Source organism: Mastomys coucha, unplaced genomic scaffold, assembly GCF_008632895.1.
Source record: "Mastomys coucha isolate ucsf_1 unplaced genomic scaffold, UCSF_Mcou_1 pScaffold23, whole genome shotgun sequence".
NCBI classification, from domain to species: Eukaryota; Metazoa; Chordata; class Mammalia; order Rodentia; family Muridae; genus Mastomys; species Mastomys coucha.
Window position 1 is genome coordinate 50,953,283 of NW_022196906.1, and position 14,332 is coordinate 50,967,614.

The following is a 14,332-nucleotide window of genomic DNA, read 5'->3' on the forward strand; positions in this document are numbered from 1 at the left end:
TTTGTTTTTCTTCTTTTAGACTACTATAGTGATTGTCATCTAGAAAGAAAAAGAAAGTAGAAACAAGACCAGCTAGGAGACTTCCTTAAAAATTGTACTTATTGAGCTGTTTATAGTGGCACAAACTTTTAATTCCAGTATACTCCTAAGCCAGAGGCAGGGGGATCTCTGCGAGTTTCAGGTCAGCCTAGTGAGTTCCAGGCCTTCCGGGCTACATAGTGAGGGCCTGTCTTAGGAACTCACAAATGAAAATTTTAGTTAAACTGGGATTTGGGGTATAGCTCAGTAGTAGCATGCTTACTTAGCATATTCAAGGTCCTAGGTTTGATCTTTAGTACTGCTAAAAAAGGAATCTAATTAAGAGATTGTGGTGTCCTGCAGCAACCAGGGGATTAATGAAAAGTGATTAGAACTGGACTTTTTTTTTTTTTTTTAATTTTGAGAAAATTTTAGAATCATGGAGGAGTTGCCCAAATCTCAGAGTTCCTTTGTATCAGTTTGCCCGCCTTAGTACTACTGATATTTTGGACTGGATAATTCTTTGTTGTGGTGTTGTCCTGGATGCTCCAGGAGGTAAGCAGCATCCTGGCTTTCTTTCCACTAAGTGTTAGCATCATCTCTCCAACTTGTGACAGTCAGAAGCATCTCCAGACAGTTTATCAGGCCAAGAGATTAACATTGGCATGATGCCCCAACTGTGTTTTCCTTTTTGCATTCTGTTTTCCACACCACATTTTTTTTTTTTTTTTTTTTTTGAGACAGGGTTTCCTGTGTAGTCTTGCCTGTCTTGGAACTCACTCTGTAGACTAGGCTGGCCTCAAACTCAGAAATCCGCCTGCCTCTGCCTCCCAAGTGCTGGGATTAAAGGCATGTGCCACTGCCTCCTGGCCTCCACACCACATCTTGTATACTTGTCAGTTCTTTATCTTGTCTATTGTGTGACAGTTTCTTGGTCTTTTATGAACTGGCTACTTTTAAAGAATACTGGCCAGGGGACTGGGGAGCTGACACGATTGGTGAAATGTTTGTTGTGCAAGTGTAAGGACCTGAGTTTGGATTTCCAGAACCCACATAAAATACAAGGCAGGCATACATATCCCGTGTACATGTGGTTCAGCAACCCCAGCCAAGAGGATAGGGGACCGAGGCAGACAGACATCTGAGGCTCACTGGTCAGCCAGCCTCTCTCGACTGATGAACTCCAGGTTCAGTGAGAGACCTTGTCTGAAAAGACAAGGTATCACCTTTGATGAATTGTCTGAGCAGATTATTTTGCCCATTTTCAGTTGGATTACTTCTTTTCTAGTTGAATTTTAAGTTTTTCTTGCCTATTCTCAGAAGATATGTCTCATTAGTGTTTTCCCCCAGATATTGCTTATCTTATTATCTTGGTAATGGATTTAACATAGCAGTAGATTTAGTTTCAGTGATGTTTAACTCTTCAGTTACTCCTTTCATTGGCTCAGTATTGTTTTTTACTGTCTTTTGTATGAAATCATACATTTATTATTATTTAAAAAAATAAGTGGAGAAGCAATGGAGGAAGACAACCTGATGTTGTTGAATTCTGGGTTCTGCATACATATGTGCACCTGCATATGCACATATTCACAGAGAATATTGATCAGGCAATTTAATAGATTTTCTACAATTGAGGATTGCTTTGTACTTTTTCTTTTTACATTTTTATTATTTATTATTTTGTTTTAATTTATCTTGTCTGTGTATACAGTGGCATTTTCTACAACATGCATGTGGAAGTCAACTTTTTATTTTTCTCTTCTAGATTTAGTTTATTTTATATATGTGTATAAATGTATGTATACTATGGATGTGTCTGGTGCCTACAAAGGCCAGAAGAAGGCTTTGGGAATTGAAGTTGTGAATGGTTGTGAGCCACCATGTGGGTACTGGGAATTGAACATGGATTCTCTGCAAGAGCAACAAGTGCTCTAAACCACTGAGCTATGTGCTATCTCTCTAGCCTTAGAGGATAACTTTTGAGACTTGTTTCTCTCCTTCCACCAGGTGGGATCCTGGCGTTAAACTGAGGTTATAAAGCTTCACCCCCAAGAGCTTTTACCTGATGAGGCAGCTGGCTCTGAATTGTGATACCTCCTACATACTTAGAATGGTAATTAATTAATTAGTTAATTAATTTATGACAGGGACTCACTATAGCTCCATGGGTGGCCTGGAACTCATTGTGTAGACCAAGCTAACCTCAAACTCATAGAGATCTGCTTCTGCCTCCCAATTGTTGGGATTAAAGGTATGTACCACCATGCTCAGGGTTCATGATTAGACTGGAAACTTTGCCACTATCTTATTTCTGCCCACTGATTCTAACATTCGTCAGTCTGTCTTGCTTGGGATAGTTATTGTTGTGGTGTTTTGTATTTCTTTGGTTTTCTTCTACATTTATTTATCACTTTTAAGTAATTGTATTTATTTTATGTGTATGTATGTCTTGTCAATATGTATATCTGTGTATCATGTGTGTGCCTGGTGCCTGCAGAGGCCAGAAGAGGGTACTAGATTCCTGGGACTGGAGTACAGAGCTGCCATGTAGGTGCTGAGAATTAAGCCTGGTCTTCTGGAAGAGCAGTCAGTGAGTGCTCTTAGCTGCTGAGCCACCATTCTGTAACGACTATTTGTCCCATCTGTCTCTAATCATGTATATCAGCTTAATTCATGAGTATTTTATACTTGTAGTTATAATTCAATACCATCATTTATTCAAATTACTCTGGCTTTAGCCATTGGAAGCTCTTTAAGGTTGACCCCTGTATCCTTTAATGCTCCTGTCGTTTGTGACTCTATGTGCACCCACTCTCATTTTTTTTCCTTCCCTATTTGTTCAATAGTTCCTAGTTTTGTTTTGTTTTGTTTTGTTTTTTATTGGAGAATCGTATTTGGAAGTCAAACTCTAAATGGTAGATGTGCTCATCACTACTGTTCTGTCACTGCTTTCTCAATAACACACATGAAATCTCACAAGTTTTTATCTCTGTCTATAGAAACTTGCACATGTCCATCTGACTCCTAAGTTAAGTATTTTGATGCAAAACGTTTGCTCATGGTTTTGGATATAGAGTGAAAAGATAGAGATAACTCAGGATTTTTGTCTTAAGCACCTAGCAGGTTGGCATGGAAAATGATGCAGAGCAGAACAGAGGGGGTTTCTGTGGAGAACCCAGGAATTCCATTGCAGATTAGCTAAAGGTTTTGCTGTTTATTTTTTTATTTATTTTTTTTTTTTGAGACAAGGTCTCATTATGTATCTGGAACTTCTATGTAGATCAGGCTGGCTTCCTACTTCTGAAGATTTGCCTGTGTTTGCTTTCCCAGTACTGGTATAAAAGACATGCATTACCACACACTGGTTACGTGTTTGGGATGCTTAATAGACATCCTATCAGAGATGGAGGTCAGCAGTTGAACTTATCAAGGTAGAATTCATAATCGACTGTTCCAGGCCACGTATACTTGAGACTTCTCAGTACAGATTAAATCTGAGATATGTAAAGAAGAAAAGAAATTCAAAGACGTACCAATGATTTGTTTCAGTCAGAGAGAAGAGGTTAAGACATTTGGCTGCATGTCTCCAGCAAGATGAATGCCATATCTGTCATTACTAAATATTTATTCAGTACTTAATATCTTGAAAATACTGAGATATGTTTGGGGTTAATATTGCTTCCTCCCTCCATAATGTACAATCTAGGGAAATATAGACTATAGATTTACAAAGAATAGCATAGGGGAACATACCAGATAATGGTATAGACATTAAATACTGCTGGAGCTTGGTAGAGAAAGGTACAGAAGAAACAATGAACTCCGTTAATCCTAGCACTCTGTATCAAGGGGTTGGGGAAGAGGAGAGAGAGGAAAAAGAAAGGATGAACTCAAACAAGCTCCATATGAACATTGGTGTAAACTTATGTCAGTTCTGAAAAGTACCATGGTTTCATGTACACCCAAGTAATTATCAGCCAGTAAAGAGTTCATTGTGTTTTGATTTTGGCTTCTAGGGCCTTCTCTCATCTCTCTGTTTCTGTTATAAGGCCTTTGGCTTGATAACAGTACCTATATTTAGAAGCTTTCAATCAAGGCTGTGTTTCAATTGCGTTGTGTTGTTTTCTGCTGCATTTGGCTTTCATTTTATTTTTAGTTTTATGTGTATGAGCATCTTGCTTGCATTTATCTCTGTGCACCTCATGCGCTTGGTGCTGGAGGAGGCTAGAGGTGGATGTCAGATTCTCTGGGACAGGAGTTAAAGCTAGTTGTGGACTGCCGTGTGGGCTCTGGGACTCAGACCTGAGTTCTCTGGAAGAGCAAGCAGCAGGTGCTCTTGATTTCTAAGCCATCTCTCCAGCTCTGCACTTGACTTTAACTTTTGGATCTCTGCCACTTTTTCACAATCAATATGATTTGATGTAAGACTGGATAAAATCAAATTCCACATAAATATCAACCATTTTCTTTCTGGGTATGCTTATTTATTAAATGTTATATCTGGATATGCTTTAATATTATTTAATTATTAAATAGTCAACATTAATTACTAACATTACTAAATGTTTAAGAATACCTCATCTGGATAAGCTTATTTATTAAAATTGTCAACTTCTTTCACAGGTAGTCTTAGATATTCACATTTATCATTAGATTATTAAAGTCAATGAAAAATACAATATAAAAGTAATTCAAGCATACAGCCTAGAAAACTGAGGTTTTAGTAAAACATCTTTCAGTTCCTTTCTAGTAAAAATGGGTAGGCATTCATTGACAGCTGTTAAAAGGAGGCAGTGCCTGAAGCAGGGTAATACTACCTATCCAGTAATTATTTAGGTGCCTGTCACTCTTCAGGAACTATAAGAAAAATGAGGGATTTAAGTACTTTGTAGGATAGGGGCAGGTAATCACAGGACTGCATTCTTAGTTCTACCGCTGAATGCTGGCAAAGCTGTTACTCATTTTTATGTTCCATTCTGTTGGATTTATTGGTTGTGAGAAACCTAAGTACGTCCTCCTATGCTGACTGGAATGGACGCTGTGTGAAGTACAGTTAGTTAGCTCAGTCCCTGGCACTCAGTACATAAAGGCTTGTTGGAAGAAGGGATCTCATAGATGCTTGACCCTTATGTGGTAAGACCTGAAGCTTTAATTAGCTTGTTTGAGATAATATTAGATACTAAAAACTTTAGTTGTCCAAGTCAGACTCTGGTCAAAATAAAGTAAATCTATGTGGTAACTCCCTCATTTTAGGCTCTGTAAACACACAATTACTATCTTTCAAGTAGCTCATGAACCTACCCTGCAGGAGTAGTAAAGGATTCTGATTTCTGAGGTCAACCTGTCTTGTTAGCTATTTGCTAATTGTGTGACTTTCGTTTCCTAACAATGCTTCAGTCTCCTCATTTGTAAGACTGTGGTAGTGTTCATATTTATGTTATAGGGGTTGAGGTGAAACTAGCATATATGTCATACACAGAAACAAATACTTAAAATATGTTACTTAAGCTATTACTCTAAAATACTGAGACTAGTATCTTAAAAGTTTTTAGAACTGTAAAACCATCTGTGCTGAGTGTTAGTTAAAGGAAAAGAGACTCTATTTGTGCACCAGAAGAAAGCACTGACAGGAACTAAGCTACAGTGGTGTGCTAGAATTATTGGGCTAGCTCTGTTACCATTCGTGCTTGTCATTTCCCCCTTTCTGCGCTTAGCTTAGCAGATTGTAACTAAACGCTTCCCTGGGCTTTGGTGAGTGCCCTGCTCTCTGAGTCCTCTGGGAGCATAGATAGCATCGTGCCAGCAAGCTGGATGAGTACAGGGTCCAGCTCGGCTTTAGGTGATTCTCACATCTGCCGTTTGTAAGCTGTGTCCTTGGGAAAATGATATTCTCAGTTTTCTCCTCTCTCCTGATCCTTTTGCCACAGCCACTCAAGAACCAAGAGGGTTTTTAATGAGCTAACATTGGAAATATAGTTAGTATCATACATTTGTTAATGGTACAAGTATTATACTCAGAAATAAATGATACTTTGTAGTTTTCCAGTATACATTTACATTTTTATCCGTGGCCCATTGGCTGTAGCACATTTTCATTGTTTAGAGTTAGGGCTTCCACTTTACTTTTCAAAGTAGATTTGGTTACTTATAACACAGGAAGAGGGATGGATGATTCAACCCTGAAAGGATGCAAACCTGCCTTCCTCACAGGTGTGGGGCGGTCCTTGGACTTTATTGGGCAGGCAGTGGGCGGAATGGTGGGAGTTGGTGTGAAAAGGAAGACCTAAGGTATTGGCGAAGCAGTAGGAAGCATTTTGCTAAGGCCACCCATTAATAATCTCTACCTTTTGTTGCCAGTGGTAACCACAGTGGTAAACTTTACAACCAAACATTTCAAGGAAACTCCTGGATTATAAATGAACTCTTCATCTCGAAGTTTAAAGAGCTTGTTGGTTTCTAGATTGCACAAGGAAGTTAGTGCAATGAGCGATGAGAGGGAGAGAGGGGAGCCCTGTCATTTGATAACCTTTTCTGATCCTCGCTGTGTAAGAACATACTTCTTTCCTGCTCCTCCCCATACAAATGAAGCATCTGTGACTCTAAACCACACCAACAGCAGACAGACATAGTCTAGAAATACAGTAGTATCTGATTTAGGGAGTTGAATGTTTGAATTCTTTCATTTTATCTTATGTATTTTTTTTAATGAAACACAAGTAAGCAGAATCTGACTCCTATTATAAATGCAGGCTGTAGTGCTCCCCCCAGTTCTGTGTTCCCAATGTCTAGCAAAGAATCTCGTCATGGGGGAAACACCATGTTTTGTATTCTTCTGCAAACGGCAACTACAGGGGTTTACAAAGGACTGAATGCTAATCCTCTCTTATCTCCTCTGGGTCTGCGTGGTCTGTATTTTTATGGGCTTGCTATCTGAGTAGGCAAGACGAGTCCTGCTGTACACAAAAACTTCCCTCTAATCTTCTGCATCCTTTTTTAGCTGAAGATCTGAAGTATAGTTTGGCATTATATATTATACCACACATTAAAAATTATAGCTCTTATTATTGTTATTAATAATAATGATGGTGATAATTATTATTATTTCTGGGTTTGTTTGTTTGTTTTTTGAGGCACGGTTTCTTTTGAAACCCTATAGCCCTGGCTGTTCTGGAACTGGAGCTGGCCATGAACTCAGAGATCCACTTACCTTTGCCTCCTGAGTGCTGGGATTAAAGGAGTGTGCCACTCCCATTCAGGATATTTATAGCTTTTGAAAAGCCTGATGTGCTTTCAGCACTCAAGAGGCTGAGGCAGGTAGATTTCCAAGAGTTTGGGGCTAGCCTGGTGTGCATAGTGAATGAGATTGTATGTGCACTTGGATTCATTTGCCTACAGAGGTCCGAAGAGAGTGTCAGATCCCCAGAGCTGGAATTACAGGGTGTTTTGAACTTCATAGTGCTATTGCTGGGAACTGAGCCTTCTGCAAGAGCAGTACATGCTCTTAACTGCCAAGCCATCTCTTCAGCAGCCCCTACCCCAGTTAATAGCATTTAAGACAGGAAAAGTTATTGCTATAGAAAAAAATACAGACTAAAGGGAACATAGAGTAAAAAGAAAATCTGTCCTTCCATTTAGAGATAACTAATGCTCATAATTTGGTGCCTTCATCCACCCAGGGTTTTTGTTTTGTTTTGTTTTGTTTGTTTTTAGTGTATATATACAATATATCTAATTGATGCTATACTATAGGAATATGGTTTATGTGTCATTATAATCAGTAGATTATAATCCCCAGCGACAGATATGTAAGAGCTGGAGTGGTTTAGGAGATAAAAATTCATGCTTAGTGGAGGGAATTCTTTTCATTTAGAAAATTTGGTATTTTTCTCTTTTATTCTTTTATACTGCTAAACTATACTTTAGCAATATTCAATAAACTATACTTAAGCAATATTCAAATGAGTATTTGAAATAGTGCCCCCTTTTAATAACCTTATAAATCTTTTTTCCTGATAATATATCATTTAAAAAAATACCATCTCTCTGATGTTAAGAACTGACAATCATATGGGATATATTAGTACTCACATTTTAAACAATATAAATAGATGAAACAAATCTCTATAATGTATCTTAATTGAATAAAAGCTTTCTTACGTTTTGATTTTAATTTTTTGTTTTGTCTTCAAAATCTGATGTATGTTTTCAGATATAGTGCATCTCAGTCCAGGCCAACTGCATTTCAAGTGCTCATTCACATTTGGGTACTGTTACCACAGTTCTAGAACAAATAATTTTCTCTATAATATGCAATAAACCATCTCTTCACAGGTACGCTGGAGGATAATATGAGAATAAAACACCAAAGCCAAGCCGCCCTGTGGATGCTGAATGCTCATTTTTGTGCCTCATGAGAGCTCTTTTTCAAAGCTTTGTCTCGATAAAATTTTATATTTGCATATTCGTAGACCTTTATGCCACACATCTGTGTTAAAGTTGCAGTTGTCTAAAAGCCAGTTGGAAATTCTACTTATAATTCTCAGAATATTCTCTAAGAATATTCCATCTTCTAGAAATCCACATAACTAATTTGCAAGTATACCTGTAGCTCGACACCTGAGGAAAAGAAAGTGCTATGGCTCTTTCCTTGGAGGGGAAGCCTTCATGGAGTAACTAGTAAATGCATAATACACATATTATATATGCTTTATAGTTCTATGTGCACAAACATCGTAATCTTATTAATCGTAAGAATAACAACTAGGGTTGGGATGTAGGTCAGATGGGAGAGTCCCTACCAAATACAAGCTCCTGCAGTGCACATGCCTGGGATCTCAGCACCAGCATGGAGGTCAGACCAGACACTGGGGCCATGCTCTGTACATGGAGGTCAGACCAGACACTGGGGCCATGCTCTGTACATGGAGGTCAGACCAGACACTGGGGCCATGCTCCGTACATGGAGGTCAGACAAGACACTTGGGCCGTGCTCTGTTACATTGAGACCATGTCTCAAAAGTAAAAATTAAAGTAATTCTTTTAAAAAATGAATTGGGTGGGGCTGGAGAGATGGTTTAGCAGTTAAGAGCACTGGCCGCTCTCCCAGAGGACCCAGGTTCAATTTCCAGTACTCACATAACTATCTCTATGTAACTCTATTTTCAGGGGATCCAACCTTGACTTCTGGCCTGTGAAGCTACCAGGAATGTACACAATGCCCAGACATGCACGAAGGCAAAATACCCATAAACCTAAACAACAACAATAACAAAAAACATCCCCCAAAACAAAAAATAAAATAAATCTGAAAAAATTTAAAGAGATGTGTTGGCAATTATAAGAAATTTGTTGTTTTATATTTTATAATGGAAAAGTAAGCTTTTTAAAAATCTATTTTCTTACCTTAGATACAGTCTTTCCATGTAGTCCAGGCTGCCCTTGAAGTTTTGCAAATTGCCCTTGGTTTTCCAAGTGTTGGAATCACAGGCATGCATCATCATGCCCAGCAACAGAGAAATATTAAAAACAATTTTTGCTTTCAGTTTAATCTTTATTTTGTGGCATGAAAAAATCCTATAGCATTGGTAAGCTGCATTTTGTTCTATTAGAGATAACCCTGTCTTTTTTTAACTATCAGGAAGTACTTCACTGGAATAAGGATATCAGATCCACATTGCATTCAGAAGCTAGGTCTGGTGTCACGAACCTGTGATTCCAAGTACATGAAAGCCTGAGTGAGGCAGGAGGATTGTAGGTTCAGGGCCTGGGCTGTGAAGTGAGTTTCTTTAACAGTACTTTCCAGGGCCAGGAAGTGGCTTAGTTGAAAACATGAGCACCATGTAAAAGCCAAGCAGCCATGCACAGCCCTAGTGCTGGGGTTAGGAGGAGGCCGGAGAACTGCTGGGGCTTGTCAGCCAACCATTCTAGTTGAAAACAGCAAGCTCCAGGTTCAGTGAGTGACTCGTCTCAGAGTGAAAGAGCAGGGCACCTGGCATCCTTCTCTGGCCTCTGCACTCATACATATGTGCCCACACCCCACCTACATTATGTTTATTTAAAGTATAGCTAGCACGTAAACATCTCCCCGGCTGCTGAAAAATTACTTAAAGTCTCTTTGTTGGAATTAGGTAATAAACTTGACAGCTTTCTACTACAGTTGACCTTTATCAATCCAAAGATCAACAGTATTTAAGAGGCACATACAGCTCATTAGATGCCAAAATGGTGGCATTGGAGTAGCAACATTTTAAGTACTTGGAATTCAGTTCTCATCTGAGGAAAAGGCCACATACAAACTGTGATGTGGAGGGAAGCACTGTGTCCCCCCCCCCCCAAACCCCCTCTTCAGAAATGCTTCAGAGTCAAACAACAGCCCAGTGCAGAGTGAGTAATGATATGCACCCAGACCATCGTTTGACTGTTCATGAAAACATTAGCTTTTTCTAGCATCAGTATGGGTTTGTAACCGCCTACTCACTGACTCATCTGCAGCAATTGAAAATTCGGATATTTCTCATTTGTTAGGTTTTTCTTTTTTCTTTTAATAAAGTAGCTTGCTTTTATCTGTCTTAAATGAAGTGAGTCTCATAAAATAGTGTGTCATTGTGTCTAATTCAGAAAACAGAGAGAGAGAAAGATGAATGCTGGGTTTAGCTTGTTTCCTTTTTATTCAGTCTAGTCTCCCCCCCCCCCCGAATTTAGTATGAATCTTCCTACTCCAGTTATTCTAATCTAGAGACTCTACATGCATGACCAGAGGTCTGTCTCTGTGATATATAGAACTGCTAGAATGACTATCTGTCTGTCTGTCCATCTATCTATCCATCACTTATTAGAGTGGCTTACAGGCTGTTCCAACATTGTCCATCTCTCAAATCCAAGAATCCAGTGGTTCCTCAGGGCATAGTCTGGATGGATGTCTCAGGTGATCTTAAGTATATGTCAGAATCTTGAAGAAGTAGGCTCTAATGCCGGTGAGGGAATAAACTTGCCAGTGAGAGTGAGGGCAAGCAGGAAAATAGCAAGAACATCTTTTATATAGACTGCCCCTGGAAGGTGGGACAGAAGGGTCTCAGGATGTAGCTCTGCTATGGAACTTGGTGAGTAGACCAGGCTGGCCTCAGATTCAGAGATCCATTCACCTGTGCTTCTGGAGTGCTGCGATGAAAGGTCTGTCCTACCATATCCAATCCTAGCAAACATTTCGAGCTTACCCCTACTGAGGCAAAATTCTTTTTTGGTTGTAGCATCTTGGAAGAAATTGCTGGAATTTATCTGTCATGTCTCAGGGAAAGCTGAGAGGCAGTCATTGGCCTGTTTAAGAGTTTTGGGTCTGCAGTGAAACCTCCTTGTTGGAATCTTGGCACTGCCATTTCCTTATGTGTGGTCTTGAGCAAGTTGCTTGTTTGTGTCTTAGCTACCTGATTTATAAAATGGAACAAACACAGCACCTAATTAATAGAGTGGTTTTTGGACTAGTATAGGCAGAGAGTGTGCGATATGGTTGCTCAGTTGCTACTAAGGCTTGCTGGATACAGAGAAGCCCCGTTTCCCTTTGTTGTGATGCCGGAGGTTGAATCCAGGGCCTGGCATGGCCTCGAATGGATTGAGCGTGTGCTCTCGAGTTTGGCTGATACTTTTACTTTTCATTTTCACTCCGATTTGCTCCCTAAGGATCTGAAGAGGCTTAGGGTGTGGTCATTGGGCTGGGAATCCTATCTATCCTGCCCTGTGTCCACGTTAAGTTGTGTATACAGTGGTACATGGCATCGGCTTCTCATTCTCTCACAGGTGGATAACTCTAGCTACTCCCAAAGCAGGTCATGCTAAATTTGATGGTGTCATACTTTTTAATATTTGAAAGTTCTAGAACTTTCTACTATGGAGTATGACCTTTTTTCTCTTGCCCCTCTCCTGCCTTTGCTTGTACAGTTGAGTGGATATGATGTTCTACTTCCCACACAGATACCAAAATAGCTCTGACTGGGAAAATATTAGGTATCTTAGTGCCAGCACATAACTTGTTGCTGTGTCCTTCCATAGTAGACACTCTTTATAATTATATGGGTTTGAATCCCACCTTTGCTAAACTTCAGATTTTATTTAGGGGGTGAGAATTGCTTTTTTTTTTTTAATGGAATAAAAGCATCAACTTCATAGGGCTATTGCACGGATTAAAATGAGTATAAAACTGTCAGCATAGTGCCTCACATCTAATAAGTTGCAGGCACTGGGAAGGTGATACACCTATCATCACCATGAATTTAGCTAAGGTTTCAAATCAGTGATGAAATAGTACATGAGCTAGGAGTGGTGGGATACACCCTTAGTTCCGGCTAGGAGCTGAATCAGAAGGATTGTCATGTATGAATCTGAACCAGCCTGGGCTACATAATGAGTTCTAGGCTAGCCTGAGCTACAGTGTGAGAGCTCTATTTCAACACCTCCATTCTACTTGCTTACTAAAACAAAAACAAAAACAAAAACAAAAAAAGACAGACAACATTAATTCATTTTCTCATGGAGCTGTGAGTCTCAGAGAATGCTGTAATTACTTGGTTGGAACATACTATAGCCTTTTTTTATAGTCAAGATTGTGTATGTGTGTTGCAGGTACATATATACTAGTGAACACATGTGTAAGGAGGCTAGAGGCCTGTGTTGGTACCTCCCACCTTACTTCTGAGACAGTCGTTCATTGAACCTGGAGCTCAATGACTCAGCTAAAACAACTGATTAGCAGGCTCTAGGGTCCTCTTCTCCTCTGCTTCCCAGCACAGAGATTAAAGATCTGTGCTGCTGCCCTCAGCTTTTTATGTTGGTTCTGGGAATCTGAATTTGGATCCTCATGCTTATGTGCCATGTGCTTTACAGTTGAGCCATCTCCAAACCTGTCTTCTACAGCATACAAGGATGCTCTAATACAGAACAAAGTAAGATTTGTCTTTCCTACCCAGTCTCTGCCCAGATGTTGTAGGTCAGATTTCCGTTATCTGTTCCTCTTATCTAAATCCTCCTAAGATAAAACTGGAAAACTCTGACTTTCTGTGCTCTTTAATTGAAGACAGAGTTGGGAAGTACCATTAGTGATTGTTTAATTTTGTTTTTGAGGCAGAAGACTCACCATGTCACCCTTGCTAGCCTAGAACTCACAGTGCTGCATCTGCCTCTGTCTCCCAGTCCTGTAACTGAGCATCATCCCACTTAGTTTAATAATTTTTAAAAAATGTAGGACTGGGTGGTGGTGGCGCATGCCTTTAATCCCAGCACTTGGGAGGCAGAGGCAGGCAGATTTCTGAGTTCGAGGCCAGCCTAGTCTACAAAGTGAGCTCCAGGACAGCTAGGGATGCAGAGAGAAACCCTGTCTCGAAGATAAAAAAATGTAGGAAATGTTTAAACGAAAAAGTTGATTATGTAATCATTGGTTATAAATAAATACTGTTTACCAGTTCCCTAGAGTTCTTATATTTCTTTCCCTATAATTTGAGAGGGGCGGTAGAGTACATGGTAGGATCATATTATATCTATTTACAAATGAAGGAACTGGGGCTCAGATGGTTAGATAATTTACCTGAATTTGCCTGTATATTTAGTGACATCATAGGATTCACTCAGGCTGTTGAGATGTTTCCATAAGTAAAGTGCTTGCTACCAAGGCTAATGTCCTGAATCAATCCCTGGGATTTACATGGAGGAAGGAGAGAACCAACTCCTAAAAATTATCTAGTAACTTCCACAAATGTACACACATGCACATGTGCACTGTGTGGCTTAGTGATAGAGCCCTTGTCTAGCATGTATAAGACCCTGATTTGATCCTCTACTCTACAAAACAACAAAAATTTGAATTGCAAAATTAGGTTAAATTTTTCTCTAGAAAAATAGAATAGGTAAAAGAAGTCACCTAAGTAGACAGAAGTTGTGAAAAAGGGTAGATTGGTTAATTTGGACCAACTATCAATGAGTGAATGGAACTTTGGGGCTGAAGAGGTGACTCAGTGTTTAAGAGCACTAGCTATTCTTGCTGAGGACCTGGGTTCTGTTCCTAGAGCTTACATGAAAGCATGCACCTGTTAAGACTCCACCTCCAGGTGATTTGATGCCGTCTTCTGGACTCTATGGGCACTGCACACTTACATAATTCAGGCATAGTACTAAAACACATTAAAAAATCTTCAAAAGATAATTGAAACAACAGAAAAATATCATTCAGATATCTTGGGTATTGAAACAATCCAGAGAAGATTTAACTAGTCTGATGAATGATGATTAGTTTTTGGTAGCATGTGGTGTTTAACTTGTACTAGTTTTT

At 39.4% G+C, this 14,332-nt stretch overlaps 1 protein-coding gene across 6 annotated transcripts in view; it reads left to right on the forward strand.

Annotated features, from left to right (window-relative positions):
• The window catches only part of Peak1 (pseudopodium enriched atypical kinase 1), a 216,404-nt gene that overhangs the window by 7,376 nt on the left and 194,696 nt on the right, over positions 1-14,332 (forward strand). For 3 of the 6 annotated variants that reach the window (XM_031346243.1, XM_031346240.1, XM_031346241.1), the window contains exon 2: positions 2,029-2,134. The exons of the other annotated variants lie outside the window; for them this stretch is intronic. The gene's annotated coding sequence lies outside the window, so the exon portion shown is untranslated. The remainder of the gene's footprint in view (positions 1-2,028; positions 2,135-14,332) is intronic. 6 annotated transcript variants of the gene reach the window in all.